General features: G+C 37.1%; 1 protein-coding gene across 2 annotated transcripts in view; it reads right to left on the reverse strand.

Moving 5' to 3' along the window:
• LOC103043041 (growth hormone receptor) overlaps positions 1-16,383 on the reverse strand; it is a 63,961-nt gene that overhangs the window by 14,764 nt on the left and 32,814 nt on the right. The window lies entirely within an intron of this gene.

Genomic DNA, 16,383 nt, shown 5'->3' on the forward strand with positions numbered 1-16,383 from the left:
ACCACCTGGGCTGTTTTTTTTTTATCTCTGGTTATTTTGTCTATTATCTAACTGATTAGTGCTCCTTCATAGTTTTTTAGTATTTAATATAATTGTACAATGCAGTAAATAATACAAATAAAGAACGAATATTAATATGTATACACACTTATAAAGTTACAGTTCTGTAAAAAAAGAAAAACAGTAAAACACACACCCGTGTGCAAGCACACACACACAGCAATATAGAGTATTTTGATTTAATTAACATCACTTTGTAGAAACTGGTTTTCACTTTGACAATAAAGTTTTTTTTCAGAAGCCTTATTATATTGGACGTGATTCTATTGGTAAAAGCAATACAACAGGAAACATCCAAGAGCTGAACACTTTATATAGGCACTGTATTGCTTTATAATTGCATTAGAAGTCTCATTAAGACCAGCAGCACAATGCTTTTTAAGACTGTTATTTATTAATAGTTTCCAGCTGTCAGAATGAATGAATATAGCAGTTAATTCTGTGATGACATTTTACAGTAGTTTTTCACACCATTAAAAACTGTCAGAGATAAGTGCACACAGCTTTCTTACACAAAGGCTTTGTGTTGATTTTGAAAGCTTTTTATAATTAATTGGAATTAGCCGTGTCCATATGCTTAAGAGAAAGCTTATTATTTCCATATTTTTTGAAAAGAAACTCTTTGCAAAGAGTGTGTGAGTTCACAGGCAGAAAAATATAGAGCAAAATAACTTTGTCTATGGCGCTGAATTTAGATGTACAGATCTGGAAAAAGTATGAGAAAGAATAAAAAATTATGAGTTTCTTTGATTTTATCTAATTAAAAACCTCTGGAATATAATCAAGAGGAAGATGGTGATCACAAACCATCAAACCAAGCTAAACTGCTTGAATTGCACCAGGAGTGGCTTATATATATCCAAAAGCAGTGTGTAAGACTGGTGGAGAAAACATGCCAAGATGATTAAAAACCAGGGTAATTCCGCCAAATATGAATTTCTAAATTTTATGAATATGAACTTGTTTTCTTTTGATTATTTTAGGTCTAAAAGCTCTACATGTTTTTTGTTATTTCAGCCACTTCTCATTTTCTGCAAATAAATGCTCTAAATGACAGTATTTTGGGATAAATGTTGTCTGTAGTTTATAGAATAAAACATTAATGTTAATTTTACTCAAACATATACCTATACATGGCAAACTCAGAGAAACTTATTCAGAAACTGAAGTGGTTGTTCCAGAGCTGTGTATTTTAAATAAAGTGGCTGGTAAATAAGAAGACAATTTCAGCCTCAACATACACCCACTAACAAAAAAAAAAACAAAGCTTAGATTTCTGCTTTTCAGCAGGATAATGCTCATCCACACACAGCAAGGGATTCCTAGAAATGTTTATCAACCTGCTTTAAAAACCTACAAATATAGAGCAGGATCTACAGGCCCAGCTGCAAAATCTGTGGGGAAGTGTGACACAGGATGACATACGGAACCTGTATACCTCTATGCCTAACCGTATTGCATCTTGTATCCAGACTAGACGCAGCCCAACAGGGTACTAGAGTCTCCTTTCAATTGTACAGTTTTCTCTAATAAACCTATCCATTTACTCTAACTTTACAAAAAAGAAAAAGTGAGAAGTGTAGAGATGAAAGGATATCTTGTGCTCAAAATAAGTAATTCAAGCTGATGTCTGTAGTTTTTAGAATGAATATATTAGGCTCAGCAGGGATGTGATTTTAGCACACTGGTACCAATAAACACAACATTTTGCCGCTTCTCAACTTGGAAATGCTTCTGCTTCAGTTTAAAAACAAAATAATACGGACTGCCACTTTCAGTAAGACAGCAACATATCAGTCTTTTCCCACCCTTGCAGGAAATATTAGATAAACCTGCCGCTAAAACCTCTTGTACTGCCTCCTAGCATTTGCTAGAAAGAGTTCAGGTGCTGCTGTACTTCATGGATGGATATCTTTCTCAGGTTTTGTGAACACCAATCATGTATAGGGCTGTAACTAATGATTATTTTGGTTGTTTGACTAATCTGTCGATTCTTTTCTTTTATTATTAATTAACAATTATTTCTGCCATACCCTCCATCTCTGCTTCTTGTCTGGCTTCTGTTACTAGCTTTTTCTACTACTTCAAAACATTAGAACAAGCTAAATGTGTGAAGTAAATTCTATTAAATGACCAGATTATGTTTAAATGTGGAAAGTACTGATATTCAGTGAGAAAAGGGGCCGAGTTTCTTGAATTCCTTGAATCAGATCCTACTTACCTCACTAGGCTGATGTCTGTATGAAGATGTGTGAACGCAGTGTAGTTAATGGCGATTTGAAAGCATCATTTTGTATGCACAATACATAAAAATAGGAATCAAATTAATTTTATCTTAAATTAAATTTAGCTTTTTTTAGCCATTTCGTCCTCTAAAGCCAAAATGACCCAATATGAATGCATTTACATACAGTGGGTACAGAAACTATTCAGACCCCTTTACATTTTTCACTCTTTGTTTCGCTGCAACCATTTGCTAAAATTAAAAAAGTTCATTTTATTTCTCATGAATGTACACTCAGCACCCCATCTTGACAGAAAAAAAAACAGAAATGTAGACATTTGTGCAAATTTATAAAAAAAAAGAAAAACTGAAATATCACATTGTCATAAGTATTCAGACCCTTTGCTCAGCACCCTTGTGAGCTACTACAGCCATGAGTCCTCTCATGAGTTCGCTCGTTAATAAACTGTAGTGTGAAACCAAAACTAACCAGACCAAATACTGTATATACAACGTAACAAACACATGAACCATGGTGTGGACTTTGGACACACTTTCTGTGTTTCAATGCGTTTTCTTTATTTTCAGACTGTTTACATTGTAGATTCTCTCTGAAGACATCAAAACTATGAATGAACACACATGGAGTTTTATGTACTAAACAAAAAAAGGTGAAATAACTAAATAATATTTATATATATTAGTTTCTTCAAAATAGTCACTCTTTGCTCTGATTACTGCTTTGCACACTTTTGGCATAATTCTCTCAACAAGCTTCAAGAGGTGGTCACCTGAAATGGTTTTCCAACACTCTTGAAGGAGTTCCCAGAGGTTGGTTAAGTACATAACTCCACATGTGTTCATTCATAGTTTTGATGCCTTCAGTGAGAATCTACAATGTAAACAGTCATGAAAATAAAGAAAACACACTGAATGAGAAGGTGTGTCCAAACTTTTGGCCTGCACTGTAGATTTAAGTGGCGAAAAGGTACAGTATTTTAGCAATTACCAATAAAAAGTCCTATTTTTTTTTACTTCTACCAAATCAACAAGTGTGTTCTAATTTAGTACAGAGATTAATAAATGACTATATTTATTTAAGAGTGAGGACCCACACAGACACAGACACACCCTGCCACTGGCGAGAGACTGTACAGACACATACTTTAAGTCTTATGACCAGCATTCAGGGGAACCGCAGGAAATTGAATTGGACCCAATATCAAACAGAGAGAGACCTCGTGAGAGGGATTACATCTCCAGCGGCAACTGGAAACACAAATAAGCTGCTACGCTTTAACCCACTCGCCTCCATATCTAATTCTTTATCAGTCTGGATCAGATGAACTGTTGATGTGTACGTAATAAGAACTAACTACTAACGCTAGCCTGATTCAGTTCACAGAGAGACGGAGCACATCAGGAGGCAGACTTAAGTGCAACTTGCTAAGAAACATTTAACCAAATATTATATGTGTTGTATCAGGGCTGGACAATAATTTAGTATCAATATTTATTGAGATTTTTAAACTGACATTCATACATAACTGACCTGAGTATATATAGATATAAAAGACATATCATATCAAACTTTAGGACTTACTTCATCTAACCAGCACAGTGCCATCCTTCTAATATTAAACCTCAGTTATTGATATAGCTCGGAATACTAACACCCTCCAATCCTGCTGGTTAGCTAGCAGCATCTTTTAAGGTCCCCCGGGAAAATTCCGTTGTGTTGTGACTCACTTCCGTTGTGTTGTGGTTCTATTTGCAGCGCGTTTTTCTAGTTGCAGCGCGTTTTTCTAGTTGCTGCGCCTGTGTTGTAATTTTGATGGATGTGTTTTGTGCTTTTGCAGCGCTTTTCAATTTGCACTGCGTTGGGCTTTCTCGGCCACCGTACATTTTTGGCACTATAAGACGCACTAAAAATTCTTTAATTTTCCCAAAAATCAATAGTGTGCTTTATATTACGGTGTGCCTTATTTACACATTTTACCAGTCAGGTATTAAGGAGCAGTAAAGCCACTCCACTGAAGTAATTACAACTTTATACAGGAGTTTCAGTTTAGTTCTCCAGCACCAAGACTGGAGCAGTATTAGCATTAGCCGCTAATACTGCAGTGCTAGCTCTTTTATTGTTCAAAGGTGAGTATTATCGGACTGAAGTGTAAAAAAAAAAAACAAGCTACGTGGGACAAACCGCTAGCTGATAGTGCCCTGGGTTACCGGAGCACTCACAGTTCCTCAGTTTAGCACTGCTGGGCATTGTTTACTAGCACTAATCACTGCTAACCGTGCTAAAGTATCGGAAATCTAAGCTTACTGTAAGTAAACAGAAGCACTATACTTGCCCAAATAAACAGTTTTCAGGAAAGAAATCTGTATATATTAATATCCAGCACTTGTTTGACTTTTTTAAGAATTACAGTTTTGTTTGCTAAAATTAGAAGGGAAACATGGGGACACCCTCGTTCCTTATTATTGACATTTAAAATGTGCCTTAAAATGTATGCATGTATGTATGTATGTATGTACGAAAATAGACCAGAAAAAAGGCGTTCATAGATTGTGCTCCTTATAATACCTTATAGTTAGCCTTATAGTCCACATAATACGAAATATATATCATATCGAACCACAGAAATTGTGGTTTGGAAAATGTAAAGCCTGCTGCTAAAAACTCTTTCACATAAGGTTACTACACCAAATTATTATAAATACACTGCCTAATGCCCTGGCATCTCATATAGACGTGCTATTTCCTCATTTTGTGTTTTTTCATATTAATTTAATTCCTTTAAATTCACTAAAAATTATAAAAGTAATTTAGATTCTAGTACTTGTATTGGTCAACTGACATTAACTACCCCTTCAACCTCTTTTATGACTCACACAACTGTGAACAACCAATTGCTAATCTGCTTTTGTATGCTTTCATTCTAAGAGTCTTGATTCTTCATGTCAGCTCGTATTCATGAAAAAAATGGCAGGTATATTTATATTACAGAGCAACATATTTTAGTTATTAATATAAAAAAATATCAATTAGGGTGTAATTGCTAAGCACAAAGGGCAGAACACTATAGGCTTCCATTGCCTGGCATGGGCAGTGTGTGATGGTGTAAATACCACAAATGTGTAGCTGTACAAATGTGTAGCTACACCACAGACAGCGGCTTTAATACAGTTACAATATACATATCAATATCAAAATTATATTGTGTCGACTGTGTATCGTGATTTAACTTTTGGCAATATCGTCCGGCACTATGCTGAATGTATATTTTTGATTCTGTTAATCTCTTAACATGCCTTGATCCGTATAAGGGCTACAAGTGTACGTGATACAAAACCCCTTTTTCTCTGCAGTAAAATAAGTTATTTACATTCTGAAAACTTGGAGGGCTTTGGAGACTCCTACAGGACACTTGGAGAAGCTGCCTGGCCACTCTCTACTCCACTTAAAGGTGAATTTAAAATGGACTTAGTAAAACATGATAAAAAGTACTTACCTTTGTTGAAAAGCACACCGCCACCCTCCCACAGCTTTTTGAGATACAGTAATTTTGTACTTTTTGCCTAGCACTCTGTACAACGGCACTTTTATTGGGCAAAAAGAGAAAATAACTGTATCTCAGAAAGCTGTGGGAGGGTGAAGGAAAGTACGTTTTTTTTATCATGTTTTACTACACCCAAATTCCATTTTACACCAGAGTTCTCCTTTAATAATTACAGATCAGTAACAGAAATCAACCCCAAATTCGTAAACTTAAAAAATTGACATAAAATTAGACAACCATAATGAAACAAAAGGTTTGGAGGACATGAAATGTTTGATTTGTACTGACAAAAACATGGATTTTAAAATGAAGTTTTGGAATGCATTATATGCATTTAATGCATTATATTTTGACTGTTGCAAATATACTTTAATATTTTTAAATAATCAATTACAATTACAATTAGTATTTTTAGTAAAGTCTCTTATCAAATATGAAACCTTTTAAAATGGTAATGAATTGAATTTCTCAAGATTTTGGCATGCAATATCATTGACAAACATTGTTGGCCTGTTAAGGGGTTAAATATGTAGATTAATATTAGTATAGCGGTCACCACACTATGAAGAAAAATATATGGAATCATGTAGTAACCAAATTATTAATGCTTGTCCTCCACCTGCACCTGTCCTAAGCCCCTTCAAGAAGGTTTGGGATAAGCTGGAAAACAAAGTGATGAACAAGCAGCCAACAAGTGCTCAGCACTTCTGGGAACTTCAACTCCTGGTGCTGGAAAACCAAATCCAGAAGAGTAACTCAAGAAGCTGATTTGAGAAAGTGAGAATGTCAAGAGTGTGCAGACCTGGTATCAAAGTAAAAGTTGCACCTTTTTACTTTATGTCTTCAGTATTTATCTACAGTTTAAAAAATAATCAAAACATTCTACATAAATGCCCACAAAGAACATTTAAAAAACAAAAAAACGACAAAAAACAACAACAAAAACAGCCATGTGACTTGTAGCAAAATGTGCCAAACTGCTTCTATGAACAAACTGGGTGTGGCGTCAGTGCTTATATAAATAGTTCTTCTTGGTGGAGCTTCAGTGCAAATAAACTGTTATACTACCACAGAAGAGGAACACTGAAAACTGATAACAACATAAGTCTCTATCAGCAGCACACACAGCTGATAATAGGGACGCAAACTGCATGAGAAGCATACAAAGGGTGTGTGTGTGTGAGTGCGCATGAGTAAACACACAGTTTCAAATTTAATGCAGTAATAGACAGTGTTGCAAATTTAATATAGCTGACAATACAACCTCATTATTTGGTTTATTCTTCTGTGTTTAAAGGGCCTACATAATGGAAAAGTTAATTTATATTGCTTTAATAAATTGCAAAACTTTACATCATATGTAAACAATGATAAATATTCAGAATAAATTATTAAGAAAATATATAGCTGTGGAAAAAATTAAGAGACCACGTCAGTTTCCGAATCAGTATCTCGGATTTAGCTTTTAATAGGTATATGTTTGAGTAAAATGAACATTATTATTTTTCTATTAATAAAATTCCAAAGCTTTCAGACCTATATCGCAAATATACTTAGAGATATATAACAAATGTATCATGATATAATAAAACATTTTCATATTTATATAAACAACTTGCAACAAAGTTTACATATGTCTGCCCATTTAGTACTGAAGTGTTTTTGTATTAGGCACAATGAAGGTCAACCAATCAGAACAAAGCTATTTTTTATTTATGGTGGTATTAAATTAGTTTAAACTATTTTTAGAACCTAAAGCAGAGAAATAAAGAACTAAACATGTAACGGTGTAAATGATGTGCACATGTAATCAAGGGATTCGAGGGATTTTAGTGAATCACTTATATTCAGTGTGTGTGTCTCTTATGGTGGTGAGTGTGTTTAAGCTTGCAGCCTGTGTGTATGGGTGGGTGTGTGTGAGTACATAATTGAGCCACTGTTTGTATGTGTCCCAGTGGGTATGGGTGGAAGATAGATTGTCTGAGAGAGATTACAGATCAGATTCTGTGTGTATTCTCAACACAGAGGATAAAGCCCTGGAGGCATGTGGAGCTCCCTTCAACAACATGCCACTGCATAACAGCTCTTACCACTGGACCACAAGTCTATTAATGCTTTTGTTTCATGGGTTTTAAATGCAAATATGATTTGTAATACACATTTTTTAATACTTATGATGATTTTTATACTAAAGTGACCTAATCAAATCCAATTTCATGTTTGTGACAGTCTAGACGATTTAAAATCGTCAGCCGGGGGGGGTTGGGGGGTGGAGAGATACGTTGTAAAATCGTCAGCATCCTGTCATTACTTTCCCACCACGTGCCGCAAACCAGCAAGCTGATTGGCTGTTTCTCCGGAGAGGAAATTTATTTGGGGCTTTGATTTGGCGACCCTCTAGTGCAGCGCCCCTATGCGTCGCATAGGCTGCATACCCCCTTTTTGCGCCACTGGACAGAGTGGACACAGTGTTCAAAAATTCCAGCAGTACTGCTGTGTCTGATCCACTCGTAAATTTGGTAGTTCCGTTAATTTTGGGATGGGGACAGTAATAATAGTGTAGTGGGGTTTACTCCTGGCAGACTTAGGCCCTATCCGGATGGAATTATTTTCTCATGGGGTCCTGTGGTAATTTTCTCTTTTATGGGAAACGACCATGTATGTGTTTTTCTCAGACCAGAGACTGTAAAAAAAGATGGACGCCGTGTCGCCGTTCCCATTCATTCAATGAAAATGAAGTCAAAATCTTCCGCCATGTTGGCGATCCTGACACCCGAGTCTGCGCAGTAGAGACCAGAGGAGGGAGAAAGACTGTGGAGAGACAGCCTACTCATTTAAATAACCCCGCCCCTGAGGGCTGCCTCGCGGTCACAGGCTGCAGAGCGGAGCTGACGGTCTGTTATTGGTCCCGCCCATAACCAGCCCTTTTACAATAACCACACCTTTTTTGAATAGAGCTGAATAACGTTTTAAAAAACGAATTATGTATGGATATAAAAAATTGACAGTATAAGAACTAGCTTACTGTTATACTGTTACACTAGCTGCTGCATTTAAATAATGGAGGTAGAATTACAGTATATTAGAAAAAAACGTGAAAGTTGTCTGTTTTGCCATTGAAACCTATGGGGATGGGTGGGGCTACACAGCTTTCTGAAAACGAACAGCAGGGGGCGCCCGACCTGTGGTGGCTTCACTTTTGAGAGATGATGCTCTGTCCAGCTATACACAGTCTATGTCTTAGACGTCCTCTGAGAAAATTACAGGCTGAATTACCTACTGTTTTTCGCTGAACTCCATGGTCAATTTTAGTCCTGTCCAGATCCACATCTCTGAGTTTCGTCACCTCGCATTTACTAAAATAGCTATTTTTTCACGCACCGTAAATACACTTTGGGCGTGCGTTTCCACGGATCTTCAGGTAAACACAAGAGCGAGTGGAAATGGAGGAGCTACTGAACCACTTCCTCAGCGTAGTAAATACAAATATATTAAATAAATCCCACACTTTGTGGTTGTGAACTGTACTTTTACATTGTTGCTGAAATTTAGATGCTGCCATCATGCTCTGTGTGCAAAACCTGATATCACGTGACAGAGAAAGCCAAAAAAGTAATTGGTCCTCCTGTTTTTTCAATTGCAAAAGTCTGGATGCAAAAGTTTTATCACTAATAGAAGTATGAAATATTTTTCACAGACGTCCCTCTGAGAAACTAATCCTGTCCGGATAGGTCTTTACTTTATTATAATATCTCAGAGTAGGGTGCATGAGAGAGAGGGATAGAAGGAGAGACAGCGTGAGAGAAGGACAGACATCGTGAGTAAGAGTGGGCGAGAGAGAGAGTTTAAGTTCATTTCATGCAAAGTATCAAAAAAAGCACAAAATTTTTGGTGAATTTTGGTACCCAGCCCTACTCGCAACTCACCGTAGACCCACCTGATTGATTATTAAAATGAGTTGCCAACTAACTGATTTAATCGATTGGTTGTTGCAGCCCTAATCATCATTACATTACACAAATAAAGCTTCATTCCATTCTAATAACTTCTTGAAATCCATTGCTGCGCCCTGTTTTATAAGACCTGGATGGAGATTTGAATGGATTGCTTCTTTTCCTAGATTTGCAAGTCTTAAATAAGACTTGGCCTTAAGCCAAGCTACTGAGACCATATCCAATCGCATAATGTGAAGAAAGGCATCGTGGGAAAGGCAGTAGTGCTCATAAATAAGGACAGAGGATGTTGACTGTTGTGTTAAGTAACAGAATACAAAAAGGTTTGATTCAGGAAGGAAAGCTAAGCTCAGAACAACCAAGATAGGATTTAATGTCTTGGTAAAACACACAATAATATTTTGCACATTATGTTCCCGTCACGTTGGTGGCTTTTCTCTGTGATGCGATGCATTCCTGAACAGAGTACCACACAGCTGTGTCTGCGGCTCACATTAGGTACGGGTTGCCTTAAGCCGCATTAGAGGATCTTCTCCAAAGCCCTTGGTGCTGTGCTGCTTGTCAAATGAGCTGCATCTTGACTCGGCAACAGCGGCACCTTTTTTATTATTTTTGCTTTAAAGCCTTCATCTGGTGCTGTATTCTGTTATGTCTAGGTTACAAAAGAATGTGCTTTTGTCTCTCCTGAGCTTTGTGATGCATAATTCAGAGCAGTTGGTGAGTGTAAACATGACTTATTTACAGACAGCGAAGAAAACCGTGGAGCGTCCAAAGCTGCAGAGAATCGCCATGTGACCGGCGGTGTTTTAGTACACTATCATTATGCACCGACTTGCATGAACCAAAAAACGTAAGGAAGGTTACAATAAAAATACAAAAAATACAAATAAAATCCATAGCTGCTACACATACTGGAACAGGTGCACTTGGTGCCTTATAGTCCGGTGCAATCAGGTATTAGGGAGCAGTAAAGCCACTCTGTTGAAGTACAGCATTATAAGAGTGAGTTTTCAGTGAAGTTTCTCCAGCACTAAGGATGAGTGCAGCAGCGTTAGCCTTGGCCGCTAATCGCTAAGATTGCTCTTTTTACCATTCAGAGGTGAGTATATTGGACTGTAGTCTGCATGTTTACCATGTTAAAACAAGCTATGTGGGACGAACGGCTAGCTGATAGCACCCTAAGTTACCAAAACACTCAGGGTCAGCAGCCAATGCTAATACTGCTGCGCCCAGCCTTAGTACTGTAGAAACTTCACTGAAAACTCACCTTAAGACAAAATAATGGAAATCTAAACTTACTTTAAATAAACAGATTCTTTATTCACCCAAATAAACAGTTTTCAGAAGAGAAATCTGTGTAGATTACATCCAGCACTCTGTAGAGTGTTGTAAGAATGACAGTTACAGTATATAGAGTGGCTTACAAACCTATTTATACCCCTTGTCCTTTTTCACATTTTGTCGTCTTACAAGTACAAACTTAAATGTATTTTATTGAAATTTTAAGTGATAGACCAGCACAACAAGCACATAATTGTGAAGTGGCACAAAAATATTTATTTAATCAAATAAAATAATATGAAAAGTGTTATCTGCAAAAGTATTCAGCCCCCTTTACCCTAAATTTCTTATTTAATTTAGTTTAAGTATATGTACCCCTGTTCTGTGGCCTCAGTGGTTTGTGTTAGAGAACACTAGTGAACAAACAGCATCATGAAGACCAAGGAACTCACCAGACAGGTCAGAGATAAAGTTGTGGAGAAGTTTAAAGCAGGTTTAGGTTATAAAAACATATCTCAAAATTTGAGCATCCCAGTGAGCACTGTTTTAATTGAACATCCAAAAATGGAAAAAGTATTCTACAACTGCAAACCTAACAAGTCATGTCCGTCCACCCAAACCTACAGATTAAGCAAGGAGAGAACTGGTCAGAGAAGCAGCCAAGAGGCCCATGGTCAGACCAAGGGAGGTTAGCGTGGTGTTGGCCTTAATTGGTGGCACTTGAATGCAATTAACAATTTACTTAAGCTCTCTGGAGCTGAGCTCTCACTTTCTCTTTAGTTTCCCCTTCACCACCATTGCTCAAATTTTGACTGTTCTTGTCTCGCTCTTCTAGGAGTCCTGGATTCCCCTCGTTTAACAGCTCATCAGTTCTCCTTTTAAATATTTATCCCCTATATTTTTTTTACATTTGTATTATTTTGATAATAAATAATAAAGTATTTTATGATCATTACTAGTTGGTTTTCCACCCCTTTCTTTATGTTGCGATCCTGGACACGAGCTGGGTCGTAACATCATATAGAACACTTTTCAGTTCCATAGTTACAGACTGTAGTCCTGTATCAGTTTCTCTGCACTCTATCTTGTCATTATCCTCTTTAATGGCCAGAACCCCACAAGAGACACCACCACAGAGCAGCTATTATTTGGGTGGTGGGCCATTCTTAGCACTGCAATGAAACTGATATAAATGGTGGTGGTGGTGTGTTAATAGTGTGTGTTGTGCTGGTCTGAGTAGATCAGATACAGCAGTGCTGCTGTAGTTTTTAAACACCTCATTGTCTGAATAGTTTACAAACAGATGAATTGCAGATGAATAACATAACAATAATGAGCTGTTACACAAGTTTCAAGGAACAGAGGGACTAATTACACCCACTATCCAAGCTACTGCCCACAGTCACTGTGACCCATATCAAGTGCTGAAATTTTAAGGACGCATAATTGCAGTTCTTAAAAATGATCAACTAAAATATGCTACAAACAGCCTAAACCTTTTGACTCCAATATCTGGTCTAGTTCCATAATCATCAGCTGCTGAGCTGCTCTGAGCATGGCAGATCGATTGAAAGGGTCTACACACTCACTGCTTTGTATGTGCAAGTCAAGAACGAGTCAAGAACAAGACGACCCTTAACACAGATCTCTGAAAACATACAGAGCACACAGTGAGACCAGATAATTAAGAAATCACAAGGGGAAATGTAATCAAGTTCCTGTCTCCTCTGAGTCTGCCATAAAAATTACTTTAGCATGTTTTTCTTCCTAAAAGTCGAACCATAGCTGGTATTATTTGGTTAGTGGGTCATTCTTGGCACTGCAGTGACTGCACTGACATGGTGGCTTGTTTTGTGCTGGTATGAGTAGTGGATCAGACACAGCAGTGCTGCTGGAGTTTTTAAACACTGTGTCCACTTACTGTTCTCCACTCTGTTGGACACTTCTAGATGTTCCACCTTGTAGATGTAAAGGCAGAGACAGAAGCTCTGAATCTGTTGTACCACAGTTGGTGTTGGTCATCCTACAGTCCTTCATCAGTCATTAATGCTTGTTCCTATGATCAACAGTCATTTTCATGCCTTGTGCCTGCACTGTTAAAATAGCATCAGAGTTTATGAATATATCTACACTGATGTGTGTGGTGGTCTGGAAATGAGGTGTGTTCAGGTAAATATCTGCCATGTTTCTATATTGGTGGCGGGAAAAACAGACAGACTGACTGATTAAAACCCTGACAACAGTTAGGCGCCCAATCCTATCCTGTGCACTGTACACTCCCACAGTGTAAACAGGCAAGTTAGTACCCTCTGTTGAGACTTGTAAAAGCGCCACACTGTTAAAATAAACACGCGAAAGTCCGAGCGCACCTTAAAGGCAAAGACATCCAACACACCCATGATTAATAAAGAGAATAAGTAAATGCCTTTTGCACATTTTTAGCTGTGCAAGCCGTATTTTTTGCACTCTCGCGATACCATATTGTATTTTTGTGCCCTTCGATTTTGGGCTAGTTGAAGTGGAAAAAACAACTTCCACCAAAAACAACTTCCACTGTTGCATCTGAATTACCTTTCAGTTGTTGATGATATAAAATGTTGTCAGAACTACTAGGTTACTCTAATAAACAGGATATGGCACTGAATGATAAAAGTGAATGATAAAAAACTGGAACATGTAGCTTTGTCTCAAAAGTGTCTTTGCTATTAATTTTTTTTTGAGATATACATCGTAAAAAATTGCTATTCAGAAAATAAATCGCCCAGCTCTAGCAGAAAGCAAAGTTTTTTTTTTCTCTTTTAAAGATCCCTACCAATTTTGAGGTTCTTCATATGCACACACATTCATTACAAAGAACTGAACTACTGAATTCTCACACAAATCAGTGTAATTCTGCTTCCTAGCTATCAAAAAAGCAAAAAAATAAAACAAAAGACAAGTGTACCTCCTGTTCATATTTGTATCTGAACCCTGTTTTCAGTTATATTCCTAGTAAATCATTCATCTAAAAGCTTGAACAGTATAACAGTAGAAGATAGAAAATGCAAAATACTTGCTTACTTGCTTTAGTACTGATAACCATATTTGAATAACTGGAAGTGTGGTATGTGAATTGCATATGCACATTATTTCTAAACTGTTTTGTGCAACTGTCAAGTTGAACAGAAATTATGCTGCATTAAGTTCTCCTCATGAAAAGCCAGCCTGAGAGCATGTCAGTAGTATTTTTGGGCTTCTTCTACCCAGCCTGAGGCTTCACGTCCCCAGACTTTGAGACTGCAGCTCTGTAAACCCTCATATTTTTGAGTGTTTTGCCCTCATTGCACTTGTATGCTGAACTAAATGCCTTTACACAAGCAAGAGTTCGTACCTTACACCTTATACCAGGGGTATTTAATTAGAACTCAGTACGGTCCAGTCAGAGAATTTTTCCCTCCAAGGTCCAGACCGTATATATATATATATATATATATATATATATATATATATATATATAAAACATCTGATCAGTGAGGTTGTTTGAACTATAATGAAAAAATATATATATATAATAATAATAAAATGCCTCTTTGGCCAAAATTTGTGTACATTCCTCCACCTGTCTGTCTCTCACGCTCAGCGTGTCTTTAGTTTCCGCCCATTCTCATTTTTTCCTAGTTCTCGGGCTCCCCATCTATTTATAAAGGCGTTTTTTTTTCCCGACCGCATCCCAATTTACTAGCTGGGGCAGCGGTCTGCACAGATCGGATTGGCAGAGGAGAGCGTTTGGTGATCTTACAGCACACGTGATTGGTCTGTGAGTTTACTGCACCGCAGAGCGCGTAAACCGTAAAGACAAGAAAAATTCTGCCGCTTTAAATGAACATAGTCGGAATTAAATCCTTTTCTGTAGTTTATCGGTTTGCGTCCGCATTGGACAACGTCTGGATCCGGACCCGGACTGCGGTCCATCTATTAGTGATCCCTGCCCTATACAATGCATGTAGCGATGCTCATTTCTTTCTTACACTCCACCAACAGTATATTTTCACTCCTTAAGCCTGTTTCGTTTAAATAGCAAAGGCACTTGTGAATATACTATATCTACACTGATGAATGTTGCGGTCTGGAAGTGAGGTGTGTTTAGGTAAATATCTGGTATATTGCTATCTTGGCAACTGATTTAAACCTAGTTCATTATTAAAATATAAATCCACCAAAATCAGAGCACACCTGGCCCTTTAAAGTGAATGGCAAGGGACACGCTGATTGGTTTATTCCACATTATAACACACCCATGATTAATTAGGAGAATTAGCACATGTTTTTTGCATGTTTTAAGGCCATGCAAGGCCCCCTAAATCAGACTGCACTGTGTGTGGCTGACACCTCGCCTATGGATCGCTAAAATAGGGCCCCAGATGTTTTTTTTATTTGCGCTGGTCAACTTAATATAATGTCAATATAATGTATTAATATACATCCATTCCTGCATTTAAACATGTGAAACAGGTAAAAAATTGTGCAATGCAGTGTCCACGAAAAGCTTTCATGAAGTCTTTAAGTTATAAAGGTGACCTCAAAGAATCTAGCTCATCAATTAATTGACTATAAATATGACACACTCCATACTTTAGATACAAAATGGGCAAGGTTCCCACACCTTATTGTACTGGGATTGTACTTGGAATTACAGTGTAATTTCTAAATTCTGGGACTACATTTTATTTACAATTTCTCATATGCTTGTAATTCATTTTGACAAAAATCCATGTCTTTTTTCAGTAAGTGATGATTTTCACTTTCACATTCACATTTATGAAAAATGATTAATTTTTACTGGCTTAACAGCAGCTAAAAGGCTTTAATATTTAATTGGCTTAATACCAAAACACGACTTCCAAAACACTGGCTATTATTCTCCTATGACATTATCTGTCTTGAGCAGAGTACTGCAGTGGTAAATAAACCTAAAGCTGCTACACTTGTGCGGTGGGATGCCATCAGATCAGCCTTTAATGACTTGCTTTTAGCTCATTAGCCAATATCAGACACTCATCTTGTACCTTTTTCTACCTATTTGGTGTGACAGTGAATGGGATGGTTTATATTTTATATCTGTATCTGTTTATGTTTTATTTCTTCTCTTTTCTTCATTGAATTATAAAATCGATACATAAAAAAATAATAACAAATTGATAAAAAAGGAACATAGGTGGGCAAAGGGGATTTACATATTTGTCCGTCTAAAATATTATCATTAAATGATTCAAGAAATTGGCACCAATTTCAGTGCCTAAAGGGGAAGGGTGCAAGCCTATGC

Source organism: Astyanax mexicanus, chromosome 21, assembly GCF_023375975.1.
Source record: "Astyanax mexicanus isolate ESR-SI-001 chromosome 21, AstMex3_surface, whole genome shotgun sequence".
In the NCBI taxonomy this organism is placed as follows: Eukaryota; Metazoa; Chordata; class Actinopteri; order Characiformes; family Acestrorhamphidae; genus Astyanax; species Astyanax mexicanus.